The sequence below is a fragment of the Monodelphis domestica genome, chromosome 3 (genome assembly GCF_027887165.1).
Source record: "Monodelphis domestica isolate mMonDom1 chromosome 3, mMonDom1.pri, whole genome shotgun sequence".
In the NCBI taxonomy this organism is placed as follows: Eukaryota; Metazoa; Chordata; class Mammalia; order Didelphimorphia; family Didelphidae; genus Monodelphis; species Monodelphis domestica.
Window position 1 is genome coordinate 330,121,362 of NC_077229.1, and position 24,174 is coordinate 330,145,535.

Below are 24,174 nucleotides of genomic sequence, written 5' to 3' on the forward strand. Positions count from 1 at the left end.
AATTCTAAGTACAAATTTTTTTGCCAAAGGCTTACTGTAATAACCTAGATAAGTCACTTAACCTCTTTGCACTCTAGATAATTACTCAGAATTTAACTACTGACTCAGACAGTTTGCTTCTGCAGCTGTGGTAGGATTTCCCTCACTGAGTGTTTCCTGTCAGGGTAGATTATTTACATATACAGCTGATTGGTCATGGAGATAACAGTTACAGTCTGCAAAGTCTCCATGGAATCCTTGGTACCAGACTTGGCAAGTTTTGATTAAGCTAGCCTTCATCATTCCAATGACAATGTTGTTCCTGAGGGTTAGAGATGATGCCAAAATCCAAATATTTAAACATAGTGTAATTTGGAGGGATCTTTCACAATCCCATAGTAGATTTAGTCCAGAGGATCAGAGGAATTAAAAATGACTATTTGAAGGAAACTTTCCTTATTGTAATGAAAAATGTTGATGATCAAGAACATAAAATGGACAACTTTGAATATAAGACAATGGTCTATACTTTCTCCTCTCCATGTTCTACTTTCTTGGTTATCTTGAGTGGTTTCAACTTATTAGGCCAGTACCCAGAAGTGCTGAGTACAGCAGCTCCAAAGGGTGAGGAGTGAGAGGAACTTGGTATGAAAGAAGTTCTGAAATAGTATTTAAGCAATTCTTAATGTGGTATTTATTTTTATTATTTTACAAATTCAAAGTTAATATAAGAAAGGAAATAATTTTTCCAACACAAAATATTGGAATAATACTTAAGCTTGCCAGCAATGTACATAAATATACTTTACATGATGATGATAAACAATATGCCTGCAAATCTTTAGCTAATGACTCCTTCATAGTCTGTTGTGACCTGGTGAACCTATTGGGAGGGACACAGAAGTGATATTAATGTGAAAGTAGACCAGAAAATGTATGTGGACAAAAGGTAAATTAGAGATTATAAAGAAAGAGTTACAGTTCATTGACTCTCCCATCTCTCTTTATTTGAATAAAGAACTATATTGATCAAGAGGAGCTGGAGAAGACCAAGTCACTCTGAACATGTAAACCTGATATTAGCCAAAAGATATATGCTATATAAAAGATTATGTATATTTATTATGAGCTTATTCCTGACTAATCTAATTTTATCTGCAGTGGCTTGAACTTTGAGGGCCTGCCCCTCATTTGAAGAGTGATGCTGCAGCAAGGTAAGATCCTCAAAGTTGTCCAAAAAGTATTGTCAAGCAGTGTCTTTTTAATTTTTAAGATAAAGATAATTATTTTTTAAAAAATGCAAGAGGTATTTTTTTGAGAAATCTCAAACTTGGAATCCATGAAGACTTGACCAACAGGCACAGGTTAGTTGAGCCTTGTGTTATCACACACCTCAGTGATGAAATGCGATGACTTCCTTTTCCAAATACATATGAAGAATGAAGAAATTCTAGAAGTGTATCACCTAAATAACTGGTGAGAGCAAAGAAAGAATTGCCAATTCTGTCTTTGTGGAACAAGTTTTGAAATAGTATATGTAAGAAAGCTCAATGATGATTACTAATGTGCATCTGCTAAGGGAATTTGAAAGGAAGTCTACTTTCTGTTGTAGAAAAGAAAGATGCCCATCTCATGGTGGAATGGATGAACAAATTGTGTTATATGAATGTAATAAAATGATTCTGATATTTAGGAAACAATAATGTTGAATCCAGAGAAAAATATTTAGATATAGATGAATTAGTGAAAAGTGAAAAATACATACTCTATTAAACAAAATACCAATGATTATTATAATGCCACTAGGAAGCAAAAAGAAAGCAATGAATTTTCAGAGTTCAGATATAATTACTAAGCTTAGGATGCCCCTAAAATATTAAAAAGTATTTCTAAACACACCTTTACACATTGTTTAGCTATTGCAATAGTAGAAGGGGAATATAGTTATGAGATACTGAATATAAAATCAATTTTTCTCAGTGTAACTATCAGTTTTACTAGTAGGTGTGCTAGCAAATGTTTAATAATTGGCTTTCTTGAAAAAATAATCAGTTTAGTCAATATTGTAACATTTTATCCATCACTAGACAATGAACAAAACAATAATTCATGTCCTAAATTGTAGCCTGTGCTAATTTCTAAGGTATTAATGCTCCCAATGGAAATTTTTATAAAAATGGATTTAAGGGGCTGGTAAGAGCTTTGTCAAACTTATCTTTTTTAAACTCTTTTTTTAATCAGTGATGGCTCTTTAGGAATCTGGGGAAGTGTAAATGTCAGAAGATATATGACATAAATAAAAATGTTATCGTTAATATTTATTTTTTAAAGTGTATGAGATGGAAAGGATAATTATAAGGAAATGTCTTAAAAGTGTCTGGACTGAAACAAATAAAATAAACAGGAATCACTTTTTCACCCATGGCAAATATTTCGCTACTTTTTCTTCTTTGGACAGAGTTAAGCCATTCTAAAGAGTGGAAAGAGGAGGGTTGAAAAAGTAATGGTCAGATGGCTTCAATCTTATAACCAGTTGGATGGAAATACAGAAATTTATATTAAACATTTGGGGGGGTTCCAGAGCTTGAGAAACTCTTTTGCCACTCTGGAAGATTATATGTAGTGTAAATAAAATAAGGCTAGGTTGTGAGAAGGGCAGAACTAAATGACAGCATAGTAGCAGGAGCCTTAATCTTCATCCAAACTGATCATTACAAAGTGACTTAAAAGGACAGAAATCAAAATTGGACCAGTATAGGGGCTCTCACACTGGATAAAGTCTTAAAGGTAGGCAGTGTTTAGGGATTCCCACACTATAAGGGGGTGAAACTACACTTATCAAATTGCAAGCTGATCACCCCTCTCATACCACTCACCACACTAGAATCAGAGCAAGGGCTGGGGCAATCTTTAAATTCTAAGGGGCTGGCTGAAAGCATCCTGAGGGCAGTGCAAGGCCTTGGCAGTAAGACTTGAGACACAAGGCTGAAGAACACAGAGCTTGAGCAGAAACAAGACTTACCACAGCAGAGGCAGGAAGGGCTGGAAAATAGTCTCAGGGTAAAACATTTTAAATCTCACTACACAAGCAACATCACAGAGCTACCTGCCCTCATTCATGCTTCCAACTGGGAAGGGAAAATACTACTAAGGCAAAGGCCTGGTAGACAGAAAGTAAGAAAACAGACAACATGCAGGAACCACGATCCACTAGTGACAAAAAGCATAAGTAACAGCAAAAAAAGCTCTTAATCATGGATAATTTCTATGGAGAAAAAGAGTAAAATACAGAAGCAATAGCAGAGAGTGACAAACAAGGAAACACATTGAAACCCCCCCCCCCCCAAATATGGAAACTGGTCATAAGCTCGGAAGGAACTCAAAAAAGAATTTAAGAACCAAGTAGTAGAGAGAGAAGAAAAATGCAAAGAAAAGTGGGAAAAGGAAATGAAAATAATACAAAAAGAAAATAGCTTAAGAGACAAAATTTCCCTTATGGATAAAGAGGCAAAGGAATCGAATGATGTAATAAGCAAATTGGAGAAAAGAATTGACCTTCTGGAAGACATGAAAAGCAGTGTAGACCAAACCAAAAAAGAAAATCAAAAGATCATAGCTGAAAAATCAGTCTTTAAGACTGGAATTGGGAAAGTAGAAACCAATGATTTCATGAGACAGCAAGAATTAATAACAAAACATCAAAAGAATGAAAAAATAGAAGGGAACCTGAAATACCTCATTGAAAAGACAACTGACCTGGAAAACAGATTGAAGAGGGACAATTTGAGAATTATTGGTCTACCAGGGAACATGTAACAAAATAAAATCCTTGACATCATATCACAAGAATTTATTCAAGAAAACTCTCCTGATATTCTTGAACAGGATAATTCCCAGGAATATTGTACCAAAATTTCCAGGCTCCCAAGTCAAGGTGAAAATATTGTAAGCAACCAGAAAGATACAATTCAGATATCAGGTAGATTATAGAATTGCACAGCATCTGACAGCCTCCACACTAAAGGAATGCAAGGCTATGAATATTATATTCAGGAAGGCAAGAAAATTGGGTCTACAACCAATAATCGCCTTATCCATCAAAACTGACTATATATTTTCAGAGGAAAGTATGAGCATTTATAAAATAGAAGATGTTCAAGCATTCCTAAAGAAAATATGAAAACTAAATGGAAAATTTGATGTCCAAATACAAAATGCAAGAGAACCATAGAAAGGTAAACAAAAACACGGGAAAAAATTTAAAGACTTCAATAAGGTCAAATTGATTATATTCCTAAAAGGAAAAATCCTATGTGTAACTCTTATAAACTATTTTCATTATCTCAGTAGATAGAAGGATTATTCATAGGTAAAGGTTGTAGTATTAATTTAAGATGTATGTATAAAAATTGGGTGGGGGACAAAAAAGAGGATGGTACTAAGGAAAACATGAAGGAAGAAGAAAAATAGAATAAATTATACCACATAAAGAGTCCCATGAGTGCAGGCAGTATTGTTTTAAAAAGGGGAGGAAGAGAGTGGCAGGGTTTAGAATTCTATCTTAACCTACAGGGAAGTTGAGGGGGAACAACAAAGGTGTGTAGTGGGGTGGGGAGTATTAAAAAGGAGGGAAAGGTTGGTGGATAATTAATAGCCCCTATATAGAAATAAGAGGGGAATAAGAAGGTAGTGTTGGGAAAGAAAGTAAAAAAATGGTGGGGAAAAGGGGGGCTGATAAAAAGAAAAATACTGATGTAGATAGAAATAGTGAAAGAACAAAGGGCAGGAATAGAAAAGGAAATCAAAATGATGGGAAACACACAGATGGTAATCATAGCTATTAATGTAAATGGAATGAACTCACCCATTAAATAGAAGCAGAGGGGATTAAAAACCAAAATTGTACTATATGTTGTCTACAAAAATCATACATGAGGCAGGTAGAAACACATACAGACTAAAGGTTAGAGGTTGGAGCAGAATTTATTGGGCTTCAACTAAGAGAAGGAAGGCAGGAATCACAATCACAATATGTGACAAAGTCAAAGTAAAGATAGATCCTATTAAAACAGATAAAGAAGGTAATTAGATTCTGATAAAAGGCAGTATGGATAAACAAGAAATATCTGTACTCAACATGTATGCACCAAATAGTATAGCATCAAGATGTTTAAAGGAGAAACTATTGGAGCACAAGGAGGAAATAGATAGTAAAACTATACTAGTGGGAAATCTGAACCTTCCTCTATCAGATCTAGATAGATCAGATCATATTATAAATAAGAAAGAAATTCGAGATGTGAATGAAATCTTAGAAAAATTAGCATTAATAGATATATGGTGAAAAAGAAATAGGGACAAAAAGGAACAAATCTCCTTTATAGCAGCACCTGGTACATGAACAAAGATTGACCATGTACTAGAACATAAAAACATTGCAAACAAATTTAAAGAAGCAGAAATAATAAATGCAACCATTTCAGATCATAATGCAATATGAATTATAATTAGTAAGTATACATGGAGGGGCAAATTAAAGATTAATTTAAAATTAAATAATATGACTCTCAATAATTGGTTAGTTAAAGAACAAATCATAGAAACAATTAATGATTTCATTGAAGAGAATGGCAAAGCAGAAACAACATATCAAAATCTATGGGAAGCAGCCAAAGCAGTACTCAGGGGAAAATTCATATCACTGAGTGGCCATGTTAACAAAAAAGAGAAAGAGGTGATGAATGAATTGGGCATGCAACTAAAAAAAAACTAGAAGAACAAATTAAAAACCCTCAGATAAAGACCAAACTGGCAATCGTAAAACTCAAACGAGAAATGAATAAAATTGAAAGTAAAAGAACTATTGAACTAATAAACATGACTAGCATCTGATTAATCTAATTAAGAAAAAGTAAGAAGAGAATCAAATTAACGGTATCATGAATAAAAAGGATGGTCTCACCTCTGATGAAGTAGAAATTTAGGTGATTATTATAACTATTTTGTCCAATTATATGGCAATAAACATGGAAATCTAGGTGAAATTGATGAATATTTACAAAAATATTAATTGCCAAGATTAACAGAAGAGGAAATAGAATACTTAAATAATCCCACATCAGAAAAAGAAATTTAATAAGACATTAAAGAACTTCCTACCAGAGCCAGATGAATTCACAAGTGAATTCTATCAAACATTTAAAGATCAATTAATCCCAATACTCTACAAATGATTTGAAAAATTAGACCAAAGAAAGAGTCTTAGCAGATTCTTTTTATAATACAAATATGATACTGATTCCCAAGACCTTAAGACTGAAAAGAGAAAAGGAAAACTATAGACCAATATGCTTAATGAACATAGATGCAAAAATATTAAATAAAATACTAGCTAAAAGGCTATAAGATGTTATCACAATGATTATTCACTATGACCAGGTGAGATTTATACCACTGCTTCACAGATGGTTTAATATTAGAAAAACCATCCATATTATTGATCATATTAACAATCAAACTAATCAAATTCACATGATTATCTCAATAAATGCAGAAAAATCCTTTGACAAAATACAAAACCCATTCCTATTGAAAGTTCTAGAAAGTACAAGAATTAGAGGGCTTTTCCTCAGAAGAATAAACAGTATTTATTTGAAACCATATGCAAATATCATCTGCAATAGCAATAAGTTAGATGTATTCCCCATAAGATCAAGATTGAATCATGAATGCCCATTATCATCACTACTGTTTAATATTGGAATAGAAATGCTAGCACTAGCAATTAGAGAAGATAAAGCAATTGAAGGGATCAAAATAGGCAATAAGGAAACTAAACTAACAGTCTTTTGCAGATGACATTATGTTATACCTAGGAAATCTAAGAAAATAAACTAAAAATTATTAGAAACAATCAATAACTTTAGCGAAGTCACAGGGTACAAAACAAACCCACATAAATCATTAACATTTCTATATGTTTCTAACAAAACCCCACAGAAAGAGTTAAAAAGAGAAACTCCACTTAAAATCATTCTATACAAAGTAAAATACCCTGGAAACTACTTGCCAAGACAAATTCAGGAATTATATGAACATAATTACAAAACACTCTTCACACAAGTAAAAGTAGATATAAACAATTGGAAAAACATCAATTGCTCATGACTAGGTTGAGCTAATATAATACAAATGAAAATTATCCCTAAATTAATTTACTTATTCAGTGCTATATTTATCAAACTACCAAAAATACTTTTTTTTATAGAATTAGAAAAAAAATATTACAAAGTTCATCTAGAAGAACAAAAGATCAAGAATATCAAGGGAAATGATGAAAACAATGTGAAGGATGCAGGCATAGTTTCATCAAATCTCAAATTATACTATAAAGAAGTGATCATCAAAACTGAATTGTGCTGGCTTAGAGATAGAAAGGTGGATAAATGGAATATAATTAGGGTAAATTACAGTAGCAAGATAGTTTTCAATAAACCCAGAGATCCCATCTTTTGGGACAAGACTCAGTATTTGACAAAAAACTGCTGGGAGAATTAGAAAACAGTCTGGAGAAATAAGGCTTAAATCAACATCTTACACTCTATACCAAGATTAACTCAGAGTGGATAAATGATAAATATAGAGAGGGAAATCATAAACAAATTAGGTTATCATAGAATAGTATATCTATCAGATCTATGGGAAAGGAAGACATTTAAGATGAAGCAGGACATCAGGAACATTACAAAATTTAAAACAAATGATTTTGATTATATTAAATTAAAGTGTTTCTGCCCAAACAAAACCAATGGAACAAAAATTAGAAGGGAAGCAACAAATTTGAAAAAAAATATGACAAAAATCTCTGACAAAGGTCTCAATTCTTAAATTTATAAGGTGTTAAGTAAATTTTACCCCCCCCCCCAAATCCAAACCATTCCCCTAGTGACAAATGGCCAAGGGATATAAATAGGCAATTTTCAAATGAAGAGATCAATACTGTCAATAAGCAAATGAAAAAGTGTTCTACATCCTTCCTGATTAGAGAAATGCAAATAAAAACAACTCTGAGATATGACCTTACACCTAGAAGACTGGCCAATATGGCAGCAAAGAAAAGTAATAAATGTTGCAGGGAATGTGACAAAATCAGGTCACTGATGCATTGTTGGTGGAGTTGTGAATTAATCCAGTCAATCTGGAAGGCAATTTGGAATTATGCTCAAAGGGCTTTAAAATGCATACCCTCTGATACAACAATACCACATCTGGGTTTGTACCCCAAAGATATAATAAGGAAAAATACCTGTACAAAAGTATTCATATCCATACTCTTTATGGTGGCAAAAATTTGGAAAATGAGGGGGAGTCCCTTGACTGGTGAATAGCTGAACAAATTGTGGTTTATTATGGTGATAGAATACTATTGTGATATAATGGATGATGGACTATAGGCTTTTCATATCTGGGAAAACCTCAATGAACTGATGCTGAGTGAAATGAGCAGAACCAGGAGAACATTATACACAGAAAGTAAAACATTGTGGAAAAAAACAATGTAACGGACCTTGATACTAGTAGTAATGCAACAAGCCAAGATACTCCTGAAGGATTTATATAAACGAATGCTAACCAAATTGGGAGAAAGAATTATGGGATTAGAAATTCAAAAGAAAAACATATAACATCAATTATCACATGTATATATGGGTATGTGATTTGGGGTTTAGGGATTTAAAAAAATCACTCTATAGATAAAAATGAAGTAAATATAATTAGGTATCAAATGACAACATTTTTTACAACCTAGTGGAATTGCTTGTCAGTTCTGGGGGATGGGAGGGAAGAGAGAAGGGAAAGAAAATAAATCATGTAAACATGGAAAAACATTTAAACAAATAAATAAAAAAAAACCAGAGAAGAAATAAAAGTAAATGTCAAGAAAATCCCAGATGGAGTCAAAAAGTGTCAGATATAACTAAATAACAATTAAATTTGGTTGAGCTAGATCCCAAAGATCATTCCTTAGTACTTTACCAGAAATTTTTCATTTTGCTTTGTCTGAGAGCATAATTCCAACTCCTATCTTTTTTAGTTTATCTGATGCATTATAAATTTTGCTTTGGCACTTGATTTTCATTCTATACATTAAAAAAAGTAGGCTAGGTGGTACAGCAGATAAAGTGCTAGGTATAGTCAGGGGTGTATGGGGTGCTTAGGGAGGAGTAATATCTTTGGTATGGAAGGCTTGTCATGACCTCCTAGGGCAGCTCTCCAGCCTCTGACCTTCACCTGACACACCCAGCTCTCACCTGTGGCTCCCAGTAGCTGCTAGCACCACACCCCAGGCAACAGCTTCGACAGGCCGGCCAAACCTTGTGAGGGTAGCCATCGGGTCATCGACCCCTGGTGAACCAGGGCTTTGCTCACCCAGCATGTGAAGACTGTTTCAGTGGAACAGGTGGAAGAAACCAATAAGAAAGTTCAAAGGCTGAGATGGCGATGCAGCAAGGCACTGTGGAGTGCTTAGGGCGTGTTGGAGCACAAAAGACAACACGGCCATCTAATGCAGCTGAGGAAGTCTGCAGACATAACGATTTTACGTGCCACTGGACCCAGGCTTCCAACGCTGAGAGAGTGGGACTGTCTCTGTGCATCGACTTTTCCACTGAAATCTTCATGCACAAATGTCTTTGTGCACAAAAACACACACAAAGATAATTGTCATCCTCCGTTACAGAGAGACTACTACTACTACTACTATAGTCAGGAAGACATTTTCTTGAGTTCAAATCTGGCTTCAGATATATAATAGCTGTGTGATTTTTGCACAAGTAATTTAAATCAGTAGTGATTTAGAACATTTTTTCATATACTAATATGTGACTGATCTCTTCATCTGAAAATTGTCTGTTCATATCTTTTGACTCTATCAATTGGGAGATGGCTCTTCTTACAAATCTGACAAATTTATCTATATATTTTAGATATGAGATCTATCTGAAAGGTTTCCTTGGCAGCATTTATTTTATTTGCAAAAATGTTTCAATTAATGTTCTCCTAGTTCTCCATTTTACATTTCATAATGCTTTCCATCTCTTATTGACTTATAAATTCCTCTCCTAGACAGAGATCTGATAGGCAGTATGTTCCCTGTTATAACTTTTTTATGGTATCTCCTTTTATGTCTAGATCATGTAACAATTTTGATCTTATCTTGGTGGATGGTTTAAAATATTGGTCTTTATCTAATTTCTACCAAATTAGTTTCTAGTTATCCTATCAATTTGTACCAGTGAGTTCTTATCCTGAAGACATGGGACCATGACTTTGTCAAATACAAGATTAGTATTATCTGTTGCTGCTATTTATTGTATGTTTATTCTGTTCTATTGTTCTATCTTTCTATTTCTTAGCCAGTATCAATAGTTTTGATGATTACCACTTTATAATGCAACTTAAAATATGGTACTGATATACTCCCTTCTTTTATGTCTTTTATTATTGACTTATTTGCTATTTTTGATCTTTTATTCTACCACATTAATTTTACTATGCTTTTTCTAACTCAATCAAATAATTACTGGTGATTTAATTGAGATACCATTGAATAGATATATTTGTTAAAATAGGTTTGCCATTTAAATTATAACCTCTGCCTATCTATGAACAATTAATTTTTCTGCAATTATTTGTCTTACTTCATGTAAAAAATGTGCTTTTTAATTATATCCATGTAGTTCCTGCATTGTTATTGGTCCTCAAAAGCAAGTGGCAGTTCGTTCCATCCATTTGAAAAATCTTTGTGTAGTAGTAGTTGTTTTGCACTTCTCAAGCCTTTTTCAGAGATCATTTTGTCTCATTAATCAGATGTGTCACTATTATGAGCTGTAATTAACTTGAATCAAATCTCACTGGAAGAAGTAAGGTTCTCTAACAACTGCCACACCATCAGCCACTGGTTTTCATTTTACTCTTAACCAGTGGGTTCCCTAACCCACATTGAATATATTTTTACTTGGAAGTACAAATAGAAATTTTAAAAAATGCTGTCCACTTTCTACCCATCTAATTAGTTATCTTTATTATTTTTGTTTCATTTAATATATTAACATAATTACAAAAAATCATCCCTTTTCCAAAGAGAAGATAAGTATAAAGTACCAACAAAGCAATATATTTTCATCTAAATATAAATTAAAAATAAATTAACAAATAACATTTCTACACCATCCACATCAAATTTTCAGACAGATTTTACTCAATTTTCAGAATTGGAATTATTCTGCTTGGTGTTGGAGGAAGAACAAAATTTCTAATTTTCAGGGATACAGATTACTACTGGATAGCAAAGCAAAATAAAACAAATATTTAACAATCAGAACCAACCTCAAAAGAATGTTTAGTTTCTTCACCTAATATCTCTCTTAGGCAAGTTAAATTGACATTTCTGTGATCAGTTAGTCCAATCAAATTGTCAAAGAAATTAGATTAACAGGGAAAGACTTGTTCTTGATGAAACTATACACACTTTTTGTGTTGCATTTTTTCTTATTTTATTTACTAACTAGAGCAGCGATGTTGAACCTTTTAGGAACTTTTAGGGACCCTGTGCCTTTGTGCATTGTCCTGCTGACCTGATTTGGGGACACAGGGCTTGGTTCCCAGGCAGGTTGTGGGGGATGGGCAGCCAACTCCTCCAGGCACAGGGACCCTGGCCTCTGTACCCAGTCATTGCAGAGGAGGACTGAGTTAGGGGTCTGCTGCTCAAATCTCATGGGGAATATGGGGGAAGCCTAGATGGTGATATGGCTCAGAGATTCAGTGTCCTACACCCCACATTTAAGGGGTGGGACTAGGTATGTTTTCCATCAAGGTGATCTCTGCAAGCCATCTTTGGCACACCATTCATAGATTTTCCATCATGGACCTAAACACTTAAACATTCTAGAATTTTTCAAGTATTGAAATAGTGATCTATTATTTGCAGACATATTTTTTATGTTGAGTTCTATTCTTTTACCACATTGTGGCATATTTTAAAACTTTTTGAAGCTCATGCTATGAATTTTTTTTTCCATTTCTTCTTGTGTGCTGAGATAGATATGGTTCACAGCAAGTGACATGAACTTGTCAACAGTGAATATATATTATTTATTCAACTTCTCTTGAAGCTTAATTTCCTATTAGCCATTTAATTCTCATCTTTTTTTAGTTTGAAAAAAATTTGGTAGCTAAAACAACATTAAAATAGATTATAGTTTCATGATTTCTTAACTCATCAGTCTTATTCCTTCTTTGGTCAGTACATAGAAATAATATCATACAGTGAATAGAGTGTTAGATTTGGAGTCAAGAAGACTTTCATTCAAAACTCCCTTTAGATAACTGGTAGCTGTTTCACCCTTGACATGACAATTTAAGTTTCCTTATATATGAAACAAAGAGGTTGGATTTGATAATTTAAATTTCTAGTTCTAAATTCATGAGTTTTGGGACAGATAAGTATCTTATTGGTTTGAGAGCCAGACCTAGAGATAAGAGATCCAGTGTTCAAACATATTTTCAGACATTTAGCTATGTGACCCTGTGCAAGTTATTTAACCCCCCATGGCCTATTCCTTACTACTCTTCTAACTTGGAAGTAATACAGAGTATTAATTTTAGTACTGATGGTGGGGATTAAAAAAATAAATTCATGATTTTAAGATCTTTTCTCCAGTATAACTTCAAAGTCCTCTTGTCCTTTGTATTGCTTTCTAGTCTCAGTTAGTTCAGATATTTAATATGGATTATTAATAATATTCTTACAAAATAGTTCCATTTCTGATATCAGGCTTCCATTTTTGTTAACAACAACAAAAAGAAATATTATTACAAGGTATCTTGACTCAGTGCATTCTGATCTTTAATAAGCCTAAAATTGCACAGATAGTTTTAGAGCTCTCAGAGCATTTTAAAGTGTGTAAATCATTTTGCTTATATTATGTATTAGGATATTGGGATATATATTGGGAATCACAACAATCTCAGGAAGTAGATGAAACAGGCACTATTGTATTGATTTATAGAAAATAAACAATCTTAAGGAGGTTGATATCTGTTTTAAAAGAACTAAATTGATTGTAAAGACTCCTTTTTATTTAAGAATATGCCAAGAGAAAATATAGTCACTTTTTAACTGGAAAACAAAAAAAATGATTAAGACAGATTAAAAGTAATGGTATTCTAATAAAAGCAATGCTAGTTTCAAAATAGTGATTGTATTTTATTGAGTAGTTATGTCCCACTCTAATATAAATGCAGACCATTAAACTATAAAGAAGAATTTATGCAAAGATCTATGACAAAAAAACCACATATTAACATTATATTTTATTCTATTCTATTCCTATTTCTTATTTTTGATAAATATCTCCCCATGCATTTAAATGTGGTTTAAGTTATTCTTTGGAGTATTGTGGCCAACCTGACATATGGTAACAGGTTGGACATCCCTGGGTATAATATAGAGTGTCCAAACTTAGGGAGCAAGTGAAGAGTTCCAGGCCAATCCTGGAATCACTCCAAAAAGATATTAATATACAGCAAAAGATGAAAATAAGACATTATTATCTTACTATCGATAGATAGTAATACAACTAAGATAGAAAACAAATGCAATTAGAAGGTAGAAAGAATACCAAGTTGTTTATAGTTGGTGTTTTATTCTTTTGAAACCTTTCTCTCAATTTTAACTTTTTACAGTTTCTAGAAAGTATTTCTAGATGTGATATATTTACATTTAAAAAAAAACTCCTCTCAAGTTGAAATAATTGTCTTTTCAGTGTTTTTTTTTTAATTTCATCCATTCTGAGGAAAAGTCAGATACCTTAATTATGCTAAGAAACAGCATGATTTGCTGATTAAAATGCTAAATAATGAAAAGAATGATTCAGATGACAGAATAAGTAAAACTTCTTTCCAGAAGACTCATACATTTTGTTCATTGTTCATTTTATTTTTGAATTATTTATAAAAACCCTTACCTTTTTGGGGGCAGCAAAAGCCCAGTGGATTGAGAGCCAGGCCTAGAGACGGGAGGTCTTAGGTTCAAATCTGGCCTCAGAAACTTCCCAGCTGTGTGACCCTGGGCAAATCACTTGACCCCCATTGCCTAGCCCTTACCACTCTTCTGTCTTGGAGCTAATACACAGTAGTGACTCTAAGATGGAAGGTAAGGGTATAAAAAAATCCTTACCTTTTGGCTTAGAATCAATACTATTTTTTGGTAAAAAGGCAGAAGAGTAGTAAGGGCTAGGCAGTGAGAGATAAGTGACTTGCCCAGGGTCACACAGCTAGGAAGTGGTGTCTGATGCCATATCTGAACCCAGGATCTCCTGTTTCTAAGGCTGACTCTCAATCCACTGGGCAACCCAGCTGCACCACAATGTTTATTTTTAAAGTCTCTACTTATATATAATATGCTGATGCTGAGGAGACTATAGCTCTACATCACAAATGGTTCTTACCATCATGGATCTTAGAATTAATGTGTGTATCAATGATATATTTGATGTATGTGTGCACTTACTAAATGATAGGTATAAGCATTTCAAATACAAAAGAATGCCTGATACTAGCTCAGGAGGCACAGAATGGCATAGATAAAGTCTGATAGTAGGAGCATAAAATACCTTATCACTAGAGGACTTCAGGAAAGTATTTTTGAAGGAGACAAAATTTGAAGATAGGCAAGATTTCAGCTGGTGAATAAGGGAGGGTATGACGTCAGCACAGGGGATAGAATGAGCTAAAGATTGAAGGGAAAATAGTGATTAGTTCAGTTTTGATGGAGGAGAGTAAACAAAAGTGAGAAAATTAGTTTTGAACAAAATAGTAATACACCTTAAGTGGCCAAAGAAGGTTAACTTTTCCTTGATTGGCAATATGGAGGAAAGAAAGTATTGGAATAGGAATTGATGTGATATACACTGATGTGAGAAGAGGCCACTGGGGCTTAGTAGTTAGAGCAGTGAACCTAGAATCATGATGATCTGAGTTCAAATTCAGCTACAGATACATCTGAGCTGTGTGACCTTGGACAAGTCACTCAATATCTATGATTAGGAGGCAGCAAGGTGGCTTAGTAAAAAGAGTGCTGGCCCTAGAGTCAAGAAAATTGGAATTCAAATCTGACCTCAATACTTTCTGGTTGTCGGGATTTAGTCAAGTCACATAACCTCTGATTACCTGACAAAAAGATCCACTGGATCTATTAGAGAAGGAAATGACAAGCCACTCTGGTATCATTGATAAGAAAACCCCATGGATAGCTATAGTTTATGGGATCACGAAGAATTGGTCACAATTAAGCTACAACACATTGATGTGACAGATGAGTCCATGAGTTAAGTTAACCTAGCAACCATCTTAAAGATGGACTGCATATTGGAGAGGCGGCAAGGGGAAAAAAACTCTTTGATAGATACTTTTTGTAAAATTATTGTTTATTTATGAGTTTTAATTCTTGCAATTGCATGTAATCTCCATGATGACAAGGAAATATATTATTTGTTTATGTAACTTTTTGGACATCTAACATGTTATTTTGCTTAAAATTAACAATTTAATTAGTCTTATTTGAATCCATGGTTGAATTTAAAAGGTACTGCCTAAAATTTAACTTAAAACCAGTAACACATTTATATGGAGCATTTTTGACACTTTACATGTATTATTCCTCATCTATAGCGGCCTAAACATTAGAGATATAACTTATTACTTTATTCATACTAAGCAAATGCAACTAGAAAATATATAACATTCTAATATGATAAATCATATTTCAAATTAAGTATTATTACCTATCAGATGGAATACATATTTTGTGGAGCTAAACTAGCTGGGATAATTTTCTTCAGATGGTTGAGAAAGTCCTTTCACTTGAAAAATATATTTATCATCAGGGTAGCAATCCTGTCAACAGTTTATCTAGTTCAATTGACTTTCATAATGACTATTAAGTTGCAATGAGACATTTGACCTGTGTCATTCAGATTTGAAAAGTAATTTTATTTTTATTACACTATCCATATACCATAGCTGAGGATTTGTTCCTTCTTCAGATCAGTGGAAGAAAAGCAAGATAAAGTTATGATTGGGCATGCATAATTTATAGGATTTTATATATTTATTTCCACTTAATAAAATGAAAATCCCATGTACATATTTATGTATTCTTGCAAACTAGAAATCCATAGATTTCTTTGATAACAAGATCAATAGTATATGATGTCATGAGGAATTTGCCTCATTTCACTTTAGTCAATGCTCTACTTTCATGGAAACAGTTGCTGCATAGACTTGTGGAAGTACTATGAAAATTACAGTTAAGCTTAATTTTGTAACAATATAAAACCATCCTGCGGAGGTAAGGATTAAATTATGGGTTCTTTAAGTTTGGTTTCATGGGAATTTTTTTGCTTTGTTTTCAATATTTGGTATGAAATTGGCAATAGAGAATGAGTTATTATGTACTTATGCCCTCCCTTTTATGTGCTAGTTTTCTGCTGATGTTAAGAGAAATTTAGTCTGATAAATTGAAAGTAAAGTACCATGTCTACAGTTAAAATGTGGGAGAGTTACACTTTATATTCCTCTATAACTGAGAAATAGAGGCTTTACACGCTCAAAAATTGCCACACACCCACACACTACCAACTGTTGTTTCTTCATATTAAGAAAACCTGAAATTCAATATATGTGAATTCTACAGCCTCAACATCTACCTCATAGTGAAGAAGGAGCAGAATCACCTTGGAAGAATATGCCCTACTTCAAGCAAATGTGTAACATTCTGTATATTCTACTTTATTTTATTCAAATTAATAGTGTTCCAGAATTGGGACTATTCTAAGATGAGTCATAACCAATTTCTTGTTAGTGAAAAAAGACTGGCTATAGTCATAACTGTTTATACACATGCTTCCCAATGGAACCTTATCCACTGATGATTCTTTATAAGGAGTTCCTTTTCTTTTTTAACTGGGGATGTAGAGTGTTTTCATTCCAAAGTTTGCCCTAATAAATTTGTCTACCCACTATTCAATATACAACATTTTCATAATTTTTGGGATCATTTGACTTTATGTAAAACTACTTCTTTATACTTTGCTTTCTACTGATTCTTTTCTTATCTCCTTCATTTTTCCTTTGTCTCTTTAATGAATAATTTTCCTCCTTCTAGATCCTAACTGTGAGTGTCCTCCAGTGGTCTGTCCTTTGAACTTTTCTAACTTTATCTTTTCTACTCTGGTGATAGAATAATCTAGCAAAATTGTCCTGATTTTTCTGAAAGGGAGGAAAGAATATGTACATCTCTAGCATCTTCTCTGCCACCCTTCTAAAAGGGAGACTTTAATTTCTACCAACAAAGAAAGCAGGTGATTGGAGGCCACACACTAGCTCTTTCCTTCTCCAAAAGAGAGGAAATAATATGCTGGATCTATCCCTTAAATATTATTAGTTAGTGTGCATGTTTTTAAGTTAAAGCTAAACTCCTGATTGCTATTTCTTAATGAGAAAAGGGATCCCCAAACATATCCAAAGCTTGACTTCCTTCAAACTAAATAACAATTCCACAATGTACATATATGGAAAATTGTAAAGCAACCTATTTGTCCAAGCCTATCAAAAAATAGAAGGCAAGAGAAAGTTTTACTATGAGTACATGTTCCAGATAATATAGCTTGGAGCAGGTCTTTCATTGGGAGAAAAGAAATCAGATCAACTAAGAAACAGGTCTTATCCAAAGATGAAAATTCTCATTTTATAGATGAGCAAGTTGAAAATAAGGACATGATTAAGTTACATGTCAGGTTTTCCCCATAGTTTCCTCTATTCAGGAACTTGAAAAGAGTTTGGATTATTAGGAGTCTTCTCTTTTAAATTTGGAGGACTCTGAAATGTCTAAAAATATTTCTCCTCTCTCTTCCTCTGCTCCTCCTCTCACATAGGCATGGTTCAGTGAACTCTACCAATAAAGAAAGAGTCTCATAACATTGGACTTTGGTACTTGGATAATATTAATAAAACTTCAATTTTGGTTATTATGCAGATAGCTTCCAAATATATATACTTAGCACCCAATGTCCCCAAACACTAATTCAACATTTTTAACTGCTTGCTGAACATTTCAAATTGTATGTGATGCTGGCATTTGAAACTCAATATGTTCATATTTAAAATCATTATCTGTCCCTTAAAACCTGCATTATAACTTTAAAGACATTCAATATCTTCATTGATTCAATGTCTTCATAAAGATTCAATGATTCATCAAGGCATGGACCCTAGATAAAACACTAAGTTATTTTCTCTGCCTTGTTTAGAAATATAACTAGCAAGTTTGAAACCACAGAATCTTCAGATCTCCTCAAATCAGAAGGTTTAGATAACTTGTGAAAATAGTATAAGAAGTTATTGATACAAATTGACTTTAATGGGAAGGGATATTATTAATAGGAACCTCAGAATGTTGGTGATATATTTGGAGGTATCTTAAAATTGTCACTGCAAGGAAATTCTGAGAGTCCCCCAAAGGGGGAGATCTGGACAACTCATCAACCTTAATGGGGAAATAGAGATAGAGCACTTTTGGCTTGCTGCCAGAGTGGTATTTGATTGAGGTGGGGAAGAATATTTGGTAGATGGTGGAAAGAGGCATTCCATGTTGTAATTTCATCCTTTAATTACTTATTCTTGTTGAGTGCTTATCTTAGTTTCTTCTATGCTATTGAATAAACAAAATATAAATATCACACATTTACATAGCCAATTTAAAAGTTATTGCCTTAGCTTTTTGTACCCTCTAAATTTCAGACTTTGGGAAAAAGGCACTTTTTTGGCGTACTACTCATGATTCCATCTATAACTACAAATCCAGTTAATTTTCAAGTTCTCCTTCTACATCTGTCCCTGATTCTCTGTTCATATAGTCACCATATTTCAAGGTCCTCATTACTTCTTATTGGGACTATTTACTACCGCACCATTGTTTGGATGTGAATGATAAGGTATAAGGAGGGGGAAAACAATTTCAATTAGGCTGAGAATTTCAGGGAGAAGGATGTTGTTACTATATAAAAAGGAAGAGGCTTATTCTGCTCTACCCCTTTTCTATCTCTGCACAGAAAAAAAAAAGTAAATATGTCTTCTTCAACCCTTGTGGCTTTGTTACTAAAATTATACCTCCCAAGTCCTATTTTTTCATCTAGGCAGAGAAAAAATAGTCTTTTGTTGTTGTTCAAGGTTCCAAAGGATAGTAAAAGGAAGGATGAAAGCCAAGAAAGAGTTGCAGGGGGAGAATATAGGTAGCTAACTTTATTGAGAGGAAAGATTCACAATAAAAAAAGATGGAAAGGATGGATGATGATCAGAACTTCTGGGCTGCTGGACAGAATCAGGTGGTCAAACATGCAGTGCTATTGTTATTTAAGGATTAATTTTGGGGGGTAAGTTGGAGATGGAGTAAGTAGTGTGACTCTTCATCACAGACTGGTGCTACTTTATGCCAAAAGGAAAATACTCAGGATTTGATAATAAGTGGATTTTCTAAGTCCCTTCTGGTGGAAAAGGGGGCTTTGGCCATGATTTCAGGTTTTATTTTGGCAGTGAAAGAGTATTTTAGTGTCCTGGATGACTTTGTTTATTATGGAATGATATTATTGACATCCTTACAAACTCCCTGAAATTAGGAATAACCATCCATTGTGAAAATTCTATACAATCAGAAAAAAAGCCTTATCTTTCCACCTGTTGTAGAACTAGGTTTCAACAAGGAACCAAGTATTTCCTATAATATGTACCCTGGTAATATATCTATTACTTGACTCAGGGGCCTGGGAAATACTTTGTTTGGTAAACATGATTTAAAATTTCCCAAACTCAAGGGAAGTCCTATTCTCACATGTTCCTTTGACTTATTTAATTCACAATGTCCTATCAGAATACAGGACATTCAACTCTAAAATCATAATCTATGCAGACTAAACTCTAAAACCAACAGCCAGTGTGCCCTTTTGTTTAAATACTAATTTTTGGAGGCAGATGGATTACATGGAACCAGCTACGACTACTCTGTGTTATATAGAAATCTTCTCTCTCTGTGTCTCTCTGTCTCTCTGTGTCTCTCTGTCTCTCTGTCTCCATCTATGTGTCTCTCTGTCCCTGTCTCTCTCTCTGTTGTCTCTCTGTCTCTTTCCCTCTCTTTTCCCTTAAACCAATGCAGCCTTCATTCATGTCTGTACTAGCAAAGGATATGTAAATTTGTTCCATGATAGGCTGAAAAATAATGAACCTATATACCAGTGATTGTGAACCTTTTGGAGACAGTGAGAGGCCCCATCCCCCAGACAGAGTGCCTTGCCTGGCACCCATGTGCTATGACCCTCCCCCAACCAAGTGCTAGATGCACCCTGCCCCCCTTACCCCAGACAGGGTAGGGGAAAAGAGCTTCCATTGGGCTGCTAGAAGGAGAGGTGGGGGAAATGAGGAATATCCTCAGACTGGTGAAGAGGGTGGGAGAGGTCTGAGTGTTCTGCTCCCCTCCAGCTCTGTTGCCTGTGAGCCACCCACCTTACTCCCTGTGTGCTCCCATCGGGCTAATGGGAAGAGGGGTGTGGATGTGAAAAAATGTCATTGGGTAGGGTGGATAGGGGAGGAAAGCAGCTCCTTCAGAGTACATAGACTTATTTAGTAATAAACTCTGGAGGCGGGAGGTGGAGGATGGCCATGTGCATACCAACTTTGGCATCCATGCCATAGGTTTGATATCACTGTTATATACTCTTTCACTACCTTGGCAAACGTACTCCCATGATTTCCTAGTTGAACATTCTTATTTATCATACAAACATATAAAATATTTTGAAAATTATTGTCTAGCAAGGCTTGCAAATCTCAATTTTGTTTTTGTGTTCTTTATAATGGTATATTTTCCTTCTCTACCTTTTATAGGTACTTAAAATAAAAATTTTTTAAATAGCTGTATTGCATAATGGAAAAATAATTAACTTGAATCAGAAGATTTGAAATTGAATCTGATTATTATCTGGCTAAGTTCCTTCACTCCTCCTGGCATCATTAAATAAGGAACTGGATTAGATGAATTCTAAAGTTCTGTCCATGTCTGTCATTCAATGAATCTATGTAGTTGTACATCACAGTTAAATTGTATATATTTCTTCTTGTTCTTATTGCTATGTGTTTGACTTGAAGTACAGGGTGAGAATAAGGAGAATGGGAAAGAAAAACATAATAAAGAATGAAAATCTATTAGTTTGATGCCCAATATGACATAATTTAGAATTATTCATTCACATGGCCCCAACTACTGAAAATAATTAAATAGAAAGACTGTTTTTCAGGTATTAGACATAAAGGATGCCTATATCCTTTTAATATTGAAAGTCTTCATTTTGTTGTATACCAAGTCAGGTAGGAGAATTAGAGCACAGAGTGTTGGACTTGGATTCAAGATGACCCAAGTATTAATCCTACCATCTGACACTTTAGCAGATTGACTGTAGGCAAATCATTTAAGAACATAGCACTTTATTTTTCTCATCTGCCAACTGTATATAATAATAGCAGCTTCCTTATAGGGTTTTTCTAAGGATCAAATGAGATAACATATGTAAAGCTCTTTGCAAACTTCATAGAAATGCTAGGTTATGAGAATATTGCATGGCATAGTGGAGAGAATATTGCTCCAAGAGACAGGAAGAAGTGGGTTCAAATTTGGCTTCAGACACTTATTAGCAATGTGATCCTGGGCAAGTCCATTAACCTTTTTTGGTTTCAGTTTCCTCATCTGTATGATTAGAGGATCATATTCAAAGGCTTCTATAGTTTATTCCATTTCTAAATCTATAATCTTAAGGCCTATTTTATGAGTCAGTTTGTGGTTTGTCAGGGTAGAAGAGCTGGCAATCTCTTTTGGAGGGCATATGGATTGTTTGAAAAGTTAGCATTAATTAAGTTAGCCATAGGATGGAGTCATATTGTTAAATGATGTAAATATGAGATTAAATCATTTATATTTATAGGAAATATTGTTTCATAGATGGCTTTTTGAGGAGTTATTAAGAATGATGTATACCACCTTTTGAGTCAGAATGAACAGGATTCAAATTTCCAGTTTTTGTCCTTATTGCCTTTATGACCCTGAATAAGTCATTTTACCTGTATGATCCTCATTTCCTTATTTTAAAATGAGAATAATAATAATATTTCTTGCACTATATTTCTAAATTATGGGTTAATTGTGAAGCTCAAGTTACATAATTTGTCTAAGTAAAGAATTATACAATTCTTAGTAAAAAATAAGGTCAAATGTGATAATTAGGAAGATAATTTTGCCCACAGTTTGGAAAATGGATTGGACAGGAAAACTAGAAAGAAGGCTATAAAAGTCTTAATGAAAAACAAGATAAGCCTTACTGGGATGATATCTATGTTAATGGAGAGAAAGACCAGGTAGATGGGGAAAAACCTGGAAGACTCACCAGGAATTGCTAATTGATTATTTGAATGGTATGAATTGGACAAGAGTCAAAGATGCATTAGATTTTTCTAAAATGGGCAAGGAAGGGCTCTAAAAGACTGCCTGCCCTTTGATACAGCCATAGCACTACTGGGTTTGTTCTCCAAAGAGATAATAAGGAAAAAGACATGTACAAGAATATTCATAGCTGCATTCTTTGTGGTGGCAAAAAAAAAGGAAAATGAGAGGATGCCCTTCAAATGGGGAATGGTTGAACAAATTGTGGTATTTGTTGGGGATGGAATATTATTGCGCCCAAAGAAATAATAAACTGGAAGAATTCCATGTGAACTGGAACAACCTCCAGTAAGTGATACAGAGTGAAAGGAGCAGAAGCAGGAGAACATTATACACAGAGACTGATACACTGTGGTACAATTGAATGTAATGGACTTCTCCATTAGTGGCAATGAAGTGATCCTGAACAACCCAGAGGGATCTACAAGAAAAAAACACTATCCACATTCAGAGGAAAAACTGCAGGAGTAGGAACACTGAAGAAAAACAACTTCTTGATCACATGGGTCTATGGGGATATGATTGGGGATGTAGACTCTAACTGATCACCCTAATGCAAACATCAACAACATGGAAATAAGTTTTGATCAAGGACACATGTAAAACCGAGTACAATTGCATCTCCAATGGGAAGGAGTGGTGGGAGGGGAGGGAAAGAATATGATTCTTGTAAGCAAGGTAAAATGTTCTAAACTGATTAATTAAATAAAATTTTCAAAAAAAAATAAAATGAATGAGGAGCAGATTTCCATCAGGTATTTGGAAATATGGGACTAAAGCTTCAGAGAGAAATTTGGTCTGAATAACTTAATTAGTCATGAGCACAGAGAAAGATAAATTATAGAATAGAGTGACCAAAGACCTACAACCATACTGTGACTTAGGGATCAGAGAAAGATAATGAGTTAGTAAAGGAAATTATGAATTAGTAGTTAAGCATGAAAAGAATAGAATAGAAATCAGCATAAGGGAATAATTAGATGATCTCCAATCACTCAATCCTCAGTTCTTTCCCTAGTTATTAATCCTCGCCTAGCTATAATTTCCTCCTTCCTTGATTTTGACTCCTTTGTAGATAAGTTCAATTTGACATTGTCATCTTCCTTTGACTCACTTGGCCCCTTATATGTCACCAGTCTTTCCAGGGCAGTATGCTATTTTTTTCTTCACTATTATCCTCTGTCTTTCTTCCTATTCAAATGCTACTGTGGAAAAAGTAGAGAAAATCGCAAAACCCTATTGATTGGATCCACTACAAATTCATGTTTTATGATATCAACTAGGCCATCAGCATAACAAAGACTCTGAATGAAGGCAGAGATAGAGAGATATATAAAGAAATTTAAGTGATTTTTCTGAATTAAAGTCCCCTATTAAAGTTATAGTATACTTCTTTACCTGACTTGAGAGGCATTTCCCAAATTCATGATCCATTTTCTCTTCTTGTACATGAATCTACAATGACTTCATAAATTAAAATACTAGCTTCTCACTTAATTGATCAAATATGTTCTGGAAATTTTTCTTTGTCTGATTTCCAGATTATTTTAGATATGTATGTGAGTACCCCACCATCACTAGCATAACTTCAG

At 34.0% G+C, this 24,174-nt stretch overlaps 1 long non-coding RNA gene across 2 annotated transcripts in view; it reads left to right on the forward strand.

Moving 5' to 3' along the window:
• LOC103093955 (uncharacterized) overlaps positions 1-24,174 on the forward strand; it is a 102,420-nt gene that overhangs the window by 56,558 nt on the left and 21,688 nt on the right. For both annotated transcript variants that reach the window (XR_464272.3, XR_008917756.1), the window contains one exon: positions 1,141-1,193. This is a non-coding gene — a long non-coding RNA (uncharacterized LOC103093955). The remainder of the gene's footprint in view (positions 1-1,140; positions 1,194-24,174) is intronic.